Consider the following 8766-nt stretch of genomic DNA (forward strand, 5'->3'; position numbering starts at 1 on the left):
ATGGTGATGATGAAAATGGTTATAGTGATGATTTTGACGATTTGGATGATAATGGCGATAATGATGATGATGCAGGAGCATCTTGCATGGGAAAATTAAATTACTAGGAAAAAAAAATTGTGGAGGAGAGAGAAAGTGACGAAAATAGAAAGAAAACAATAAAAATTTGAAAAATAGGAAAAAAGGAGAAAAGAGGAATCTCTATTTTCAAGGTGCATAGGTGGCATAAATAGAAAAATAATAAAAATAGTTATTATTCCATTAATTGAGGTGTGTAGGTGGAATCTTAAGAAGTTTGGGGAAAGTTCCTTAAATCATGCATTTAATATTTGTTGTGATCCATAAAGGAAATGTAATTTTCTAATTGGACCACATGGTGGTGCTTAGTTGTATTTAGGTGGAAATTCTAAAAAGTTGTAGATATTATAGAAGGTTGTGGAAATTCTAGAATGTTGTGGATAAATCATGCTTTGGGTGGTAAGTGCCTATTTAAGCAAGGCTTATGTTCATTTGTAATCAAGCTCAAAAGTGAAGCTCTTCAAGTGTAAGCTCTCGTAGTGAAGCTCTTCAGATGTAACTTCTTGTAGAAGCTCTTCGAATGTAATCTCTTGTAAGGAAGCTCTCAAGGTGTAGCAAACAAGATTTTTGTTGTAAGCTCTTCTAGTTGAGAGCCCTACTTGATGGGGACACAACCCAAGCACAGAATAGACACAACAGGAAAGGGGAAAATTTTATTAACTTTGTAAATAAGATAATACATTTAGTACAGAGAAAATAGACTTCAAAACATGCCCTATGGGCTTACAATATCATAAATATGGAGATAATTTCTCCTTTCAGTACCTCCTCTCAAACTCCACTCCGAACTGCCTTTTATAATGCTAGAAATGTTCTTAAATAGACCCTGGAGGGTTAAGGATTAGGAATACATTCTAGAAAGTGCTAGTTGGCATCCACCGACCAAATAGAAGGCTTTAGAAGTCACATTAGAAGTTGAAACAAAATTAGAAGAATCCAAAAATGGTAACCGAACTTCTGGGAGGCATAACTTTTGAACCGTAGCTCTGATTGATGAACTGTTTACATTTCTCAAAAGCTCTCAAAGCGCTCTATAGCCCTATGGACCAGCTTCACTCATCTCCCATTTTTTGGTCCTATTCAAGGTCATTTAATGCCCCTAACCTAACTTTGAAGTGTTCTTAGGAGGTCTCCAAAAATTTAAAAATTGCAATAACTTTCAAATCGTGGGGCCTTTCGCCCTGATTCTTTTTTTGGAATGCTCTAAATTATAATTACAATTTTTTGACCAATTTACACCTTCTAGTTCACAAAATTATGGCTCAATTACATACTCCTATTTTTTTGGCATTTAAACGTATCCCAAGGTGTTCAAATACTCTATCTTAGAACACTGATAGTGGAACTGTGAGAGTTGGAACCTTTATTTGACCCAAATGGGTATCTAGAAATGAAAACACATGAAACAGAAACTAAGTCTAAGTACATTTTTTTGGTTGACACAGGATTGCCCTTATACCTCTGGATGCTCCTGCATCAGACATCAAATGATGTTCATGATAATGAGATGGATGAAGAAGATGATCAATGACATAATCAATGTAAATGTACTACGTGTTGATTACTTATAATATATTTTTTGTAGAGGTAACCAATTGAAAAAATACAATGTTATATTTTTTGCGATGTATGCATATTGTTCATGTTATGTTCTATGCATAATTTGTAGCATAAGTATCATGTAATTTTTAACTAACTTGAGATAAATGATTTAAATATGCAAGAAACTATACCCCTTTAACAAGGATCATACAAAGTGACATGGATTGGGAGGTATAAGTTTATTACATGATTTCTTTCTCTTTACTTTCGATGTTAACTTTAGGAAAACTTTATAACCTGATATTTCATTCCTTCAACTATATATCCCATTTGATGGGCTCCAAGTACCACCAAATAGGTATTTTTTATATTTGTCTTCCTCAAGTGAGGGAAATGTAGGGATAGAAGAGAACAACGAGACATGTAGTATGTCTACAAAAGAGAGACAAACTAGAGGGCAAAAGATTAGAAGAAAATTCAATAAATGCATTCAATTTTTTCTTGCTAAAGGGGGGTTGTGTTCTTATGATGATGACACAAAGGGTGATATCAATATTCCCTTGAGGTACACACATCTTGAGAAAGAATGGGTACCCAAGGAATTACCTCCAATTAACACTGATTTTTTTGCTAATCAAAGGATATACTGCATAATTCCATCATCATTACATGGTTTGGGACTATTTTCCATGGATGGTATAAAGGTCAATTATAACAAGGTTTTTAAATTGATGGAGTATGTAGGACCTTGTTACAATTACAAAAACTAGATGTAGATAGTTCAATAAAAAAAAAAGTATGCATAGGTATGCACTGTTAGCAAATTATCTACAATGGAAAGAAAATGATGAAGGTAAAACACTTGATGTATAAATTGATGGAAGGCCAAAAGCATCAAGGAACATTTTAGCTTTTATAAATAGTATGTGTCCTAGGTCAACTAATAAGCAATCCAATTACATTTTCAAGGTGCATGAGGGAAACCATGTTTTTGTATGTGTGATAAAATCAATAAGTTTAGGGGAAGAGTTGCTAATAGACTAAAATTTGAATCTCATAGATCCAAAGAAAGTTACTATCATGGGACTTGTAGTACTATATATGTAAAATTTAAACTAATTACTTCCAATTAGAATTCTAATATACAATATACCATTTTGATAATAAGTTTTTTGCTAAGCAGACTATTCCTTTGATCATGTTGATGTTTTTATATATATTCTTTGTCACAAGGCAACATGGCCAAGCTATCAGATGACAGGGGCAGGGATGTTGCTCCCACCCCTTCTCTAGCAAAGGTAAACCTTTTGTATAAAAATTAATGCAATTTTAATTTTACAAAATCTCAGATTATTATGTTACTTTCATGAAGGTTTTGGACTTGTTTTGATTGTTTTAGTAATATTTTTTGTTACAATTTGATTCATAGGGAAAGGGAAAGGGAAAGGAACAAATTGCACAGCAACAATTGCTTGTTGATATGGCAGCCATGGTATTATGTGATGATGACATCATGTATAGTAGTGACCCTACTAGCCTGTGTAAAAAGACCCTAAAGAATGCCAATTTATAAATTACTGGGCTTGTCATGGGTCCAAATCCAATAGAAGAAAAAGAGGCCACAAGAAATGCATTGTGATGTAGAGCATGCTACCTAGAAGTAAGCAATAATGTGTCTTTTGCTAGGACAATAGTTCAATAAAGCTTTATATTTTATACTAATTTATGGATCATGAACCACAATATGTATATATGTTTTGTTACAGGATTATTTGAGACCACATCGAGTTCTTCCACCTGATGAGGGTACTAGTGTACATACTATAGGTATGTGATTTCAATTCTCAATCATTAGAAGGGACATTATTTTCTTCATGATTATTATTGATAGTTTTACATTATTATTGCCATGTTCACTATTCTCCTTTACTTAACCACTTGTATTCATTCTTTGATACTAAGATAATTGTTGTATGTGGAAAACTCGTATATCTTTTCTAATTATAATTATTGTTCACCTTTATGATGATATAGTCTTAAATGTATATCCTCTTGACCAATTCCATGTCCATGAGCTTGTGATGATATGATTCTAAAATATGTGTTGTACATAATAGTCAGTTATTGGTAATATGGTTTATTGGTCATATTGTTTATCACTGAAAGTTTATTTTATATTATCTTCTAGCTTTGAAGTGACTCAACATATGATTTATAAAGTTTCTCTTTCTCTCATTTAATGCATATTACCCAATGTTGTGTTCTCTTCATTACTTATGCTCTACATTTCCTGGTTAATAAATAATGAGACTCTTTAAATATAATCTTGTTGTATATATACATGTCACTCTTGATTTATGTGCTCTTTAATGTTGACGGTTCAATCTACCAGATTGTTATTAATGTTGGTTGTTTCCATCTTGGTTTGCCCTATCTTATGTGTCTCTCCTTCATCTGCTAGCTCCAATAGTCATGCACTGTATTTTTTGACCAATCAATCTTATTTTTATATCTACAACTATAGATGTTGTTTCTTCTTGGCTAGTGTGAGGAACATGTCACTCCATATCACAATTTTCAATGCACTCTTCAGTGAATTAGTTTTTCCTTCAAGTTTAATTATGATTGGTGTGTTCATACTTATTTGCAATGCTCAAATGCCAAGTAATGTATATGTTGGTCCTAATATAAATTTGCCTAATAAGCATACTTTTGATATCAATGACAACTTCTAACAATCACCCAAATTCTTTTGACATCAATGCCAATATTTCCATCAACTTCCTTATCAGATTGTGATTGTTTCCATTTGCATATATTAATTTTCATATCAGAGATAGGATTTATTTGTTAATGATGGGTAATTTGGTTTATTGTTTGGCCTTCATTTAGAAGTGTCAATCTTATAAAAAGCAATTTGAAAAAAAGGTTAGGAGTATATTTAATACTATTTATACAATTAAATCATTGTTCTCTTTATTTTTGTATGTCATTCATTGGTCATATGGTTTATTGAAATATGAGCTTGTCATATGGTGTTGCACAATTGCAATAATCTTTCAAATATTGCTTATTGTGATATGAAGATTTGTTATTTCTAATATATTGCTATAGGATTGGTTCCTCTTATAGTGGTATAATGCTTACCCTTGACTTGATAATATTTATTTAGAATGACTCATGGGTTGAGAGTTTCTCCCAATAGCGATGCCATTGTTATTTATTATTTATTCTTAAGATCTATTAGAGGAACACAGGGGACACATGAAAAATACATTGTGTGTGTGTGTGTATGATTTTTTTTTAGGTTGTGATGATTTCCATATGCCTACTTCTATGAGGCCAACCAACACTTTGAGATTACTAACTACATGATCAACAATAATGAGCATGCAAATATCCACATTTGCTACAACTAGAGATGGTAAATCCTTTTTTTGATACATATTGTTATGTGTTAAATATGATAATGTTCATACTTTCTTGTTCATTTGGGTATATTATGACATTGATTAACTTTTTTATATGATAGGTACACCTTGTTATGTTGATGATAGAACTAATACTAGTACTACTAATAATTTACCAGCCTTTCCTGGAGTAGCCCATGTTACTTGTACTAGATCATTGGAGGCATCATTATTGATGACCAAGAAACATATGATTCCCTTAAAATTGCTAAAGCTTCCAAGTAATTTAAAATTCTAATTATTTAGAGTGTAATTGTAGTTTACTTGTTCATAACTCATTTTTGACTAATAATGTGGTGATAATTTTGCAGGAAATGGTCTTTTTTATGAAACTCTTTATGATTTAACATTATAGATATTTGGGTCCACATTACGTAAAAGGTACACAGCTTGATATAATTGGTTGCTACATTTTTCCATTCATCCTTGAACTAATTTTTTAATCTAACAATTTTGTTTTTTGTTAAAAGTTGGACTGACCAAGCCCCTAAATTAAAAGATCACCTTATAAAAAATATGGAGGAGTTCTTTGGTAAAAATATTTTGAACAAAGCCCAACTTCTAAAAAAAGCTTGCAAATATCTAAAGACTATGAGAGACTAGTATAGAAGGGTTGTAAAGCTCAACTGAAAGTATGAGCATCCTCCTATGGTGCCACAACTAGAGTGGAATGAAATCATTGAAGATGCAAAAGAGAAGAGACTAAGGGATAAAGAAATTAACCCACCACCCATCAAAAATAGGTATGTGTCTCGTATACATCAGTCATGTTTTCTTCAAGAATGTTGATTTACAATATTCTTCATACAATGAGAATCATAGAATCAGTGTATTCTTCATTCTAAATTTTCACAGTATTTATTGTCTAATAGTGAGTAGTGAGGCATTTTTTCTTTACCGTCTAAGAGTGAGCAGTGAGCAGTGAGGCCTTTAGCCTTTGCAATTTTAAAACTTTCCAAGTAAATGAAAATGAACATGTGCCCCTTAGAGATTTTTTCTTATGTGTTGCAATGAGTGCACAAAATAATTGTAGGTTGAAGTCCTCATTTAATTTTTTTAACAACTTTGTAACTCTTGCCTATATAAATGCATATGATTGTATATTTTCATATTTGTAACTCTTTTCTTTACTATATAGAAGTTGATTCACTGAATAAAAAAAAGACACCCCTTAATGAGTTAATCCTTATAAGTTATTATATGTGACACATAAAAGAAATTCTATAACGTGTTGATGTTTGCAATGTGTAAGTTATACTCCAGATACATAATGCATCACATTCAAGAGTTTGTGCTTTTATTTCAAATGTTAACTTATTAAAGAGTTTAACAGAGAAGATCAGTTGTGTTGATTATGGATTTATATAATCTAACATTTTTCTAACATTATTCAAAGTTTACATATATAGGTTGTAGGACAAATCGAAGGCAACACAAGCTAGGAAAGATAAGGTTGGTCAGCACTATCTTGGCTCTGGAGGATATATGAAAATTCACTCACACCTTATAAGTAGTAGTAAATGAAATTTCATATCAAATTGTTAATATAAAATTACAAATAAGCAATACATTGATTATTGATGATATTATTCCAAAAATACAGGGCATTGAATTTAATCTATTGCCCACAGAAGAGGACAAACAAATTGGCTTCAAGCAAGAGTATAAAGTAGTGGTTGACTACCACCGCACATATTCCAATGGCCAAAACAAGTGTAGAAGATTCTTGTGAAGTGATTGACACAAGTAAATAGGCTAAATGAATAATAACATTAATGGAGAAATTCATGAAAAATAATCTATTTGATGTTAATTTTGAAAAATGATAACAATGCATGCATGACATTTCATTGTAGACTACTACTTCTAGCATATTTCTCACTCATGATGATGAAGGCATGGATCCTACACATGACAAAGACCTTAATGTACATCACAATGATATAGGTACGTATTCAATTTCTATTTTAAATTAATCATGTAATTATTTAGTAAAATTTAACATCTTAAATTGCAATTGGTGTAACCTTTATGTGATATTTTTTGAGTATGCAGAGCGTGATGTTAGTGTTGAGCATGTTGAGGTTGAGGCTAAACAAAATGTGACAGTTGATGATGCTGTACCATCAAGTAAAGAAAGATCCCTATTATGCTCTTTAGATTAATGAAATACTTATAACATTAAAATAATTAGAATTAAACCCATTTATTTCTTATTGCAAGGGCACATTAGCCTTTTCCTTGACGAAAGAAGATGAAGCATTATGTTATAAGATCAGAACCACAAGAGCCATAGCATGCTAAAGATAGTCAAGATGTGCCTATTAGCCTTTATCATCAAAAAAAGAAAAAAGAAAAGAAGAAATGAATGTGCTGATGGATATTTATGATGATGAATGTTGCTTATTAATGGATTTTTATGGATGTTGCTTATTGATGATGAATGCTTATAGGTAGTAATTAATTATATGTCGTGTTAATGAATGTTATGTGAATATAATAATTTATGTGTTCATAAATTATTGATGAATTTTTTATCCATACTAATTAATTGTATATCATGTTAATGTATGTTATGTGATTATAATGATTCAATGATATACTGCTAAAAATGAATGAATGAAATATTTACTTAGTTGTTAATGGGAAATTTAGAGTGATTATGGGGGGGAGAGGCCAAATGAGCTTCCACCTTCATGTGGTTGCCCTTATTAAGTAGAGAATATGAAAGGATTCTCAAAACCAAGTGAAGCTCAAACTAAACCTGTTAAAAGCATTTTAGTTAAAAATTATTTTTGTATCATGTCATTATTGACTCTCACATGCATTATTGTCATTATTGTAGATCATGGGGATGCTCAAACTTTGAAGTCTCCAACATGGTACTTACTTTTATTGGGTGAACATAGTAGGTTCCCGGTGAATGCCTTAAAATGGCCTTAACATAAGTACTATGAATTACAACATGTTGCTTTCTCTATAAGTTGTATGGAGACATGGAGCTACTCTTGTAAGAATTTGTGTATCACACTTGTCCACCAAGGAGGATAAAGTATTTGATTGTCAATATTAAGGTATATTAATCTTCTAAGTCTACTAGCTTTAGGTTTCTTATACTATCTTTGTTACTGTCAATATCTTATAGCAATAGTTTCTTAAGTTAGGGAATGTTGGCATATCACAATAGCAATAGTTTCTTTTCCTTGGCTCTCTTGCATCCCAATAATAGATTGTGTAGTGTGATCTAAGATGTTGATGTTGAACCCCAAAATAAAAACTATACATTGATATGGATTGTGGAAATTTGATAATGATGAACAATATTTTAGTTAGTTCAGTTTTGAGACTCTAGTTAGTTCAATGTAGAAATTTTCATTAGAATGGATAGTTGTTCATCTTGTATTACCTATTAAAGGTAGCATTCAAAATAATAAATCGTCAAAGCATGTATTTCTCTCAATTGCATACTTGTTGTGAACAAATTTTTAGACTGTAGAATAAAATATTTATCATTTCCATTAAAAGAAAAACTTTGAGTAACATCCAAATGCTTATACTAGACTTAGAGAATCATCTCATGTTTGCAACCATGTGGGATAGGGAAAGTGGAATGTAGAAAAAATTATAACCTCAATCTCAAATCGTCCATTAATCAATTGAACAATTTCTTGAAGTG

The 8766-nt window shown here is 31.4% G+C and overlaps 1 long non-coding RNA gene across 4 annotated transcripts in view; it reads left to right on the forward strand.

Annotated features, from left to right (window-relative positions):
* LOC149572757 (uncharacterized) overlaps positions 1-8157 on the forward strand; it is a 163181-nt gene extending 155024 nt beyond the window's left edge. For 2 of the 4 annotated variants that reach the window (XR_016359958.1, XR_016359959.1), the window contains 7 exons: positions 3050-3280; positions 3387-3447; positions 5402-6542; positions 6694-6836; positions 6947-7037; positions 7146-7220; positions 7936-8157. This is a non-coding gene — a long non-coding RNA (uncharacterized LOC149572757). Of the gene's footprint in view, positions 1-1751; positions 2919-3049; positions 3281-3386; positions 3448-5401; positions 6543-6693; positions 6837-6946; positions 7038-7145; positions 7221-7935 lie in introns of those variants that run through there. The other 2 variants (XR_016359965.1, XR_016359964.1) reach the window with 2 other exon arrangements.
* The last annotated feature ends 609 nt before the right edge of the window (positions 8158-8766 follow it).

This window comes from Cupressus sempervirens, chromosome 2 (genome assembly GCF_028749045.1).
Source record: "Cupressus sempervirens isolate cs-2001-9-10 chromosome 2, ASM2874904v1, whole genome shotgun sequence".
Taxonomy (NCBI): Eukaryota; Viridiplantae; Streptophyta; class Pinopsida; order Cupressales; family Cupressaceae; genus Cupressus; species Cupressus sempervirens.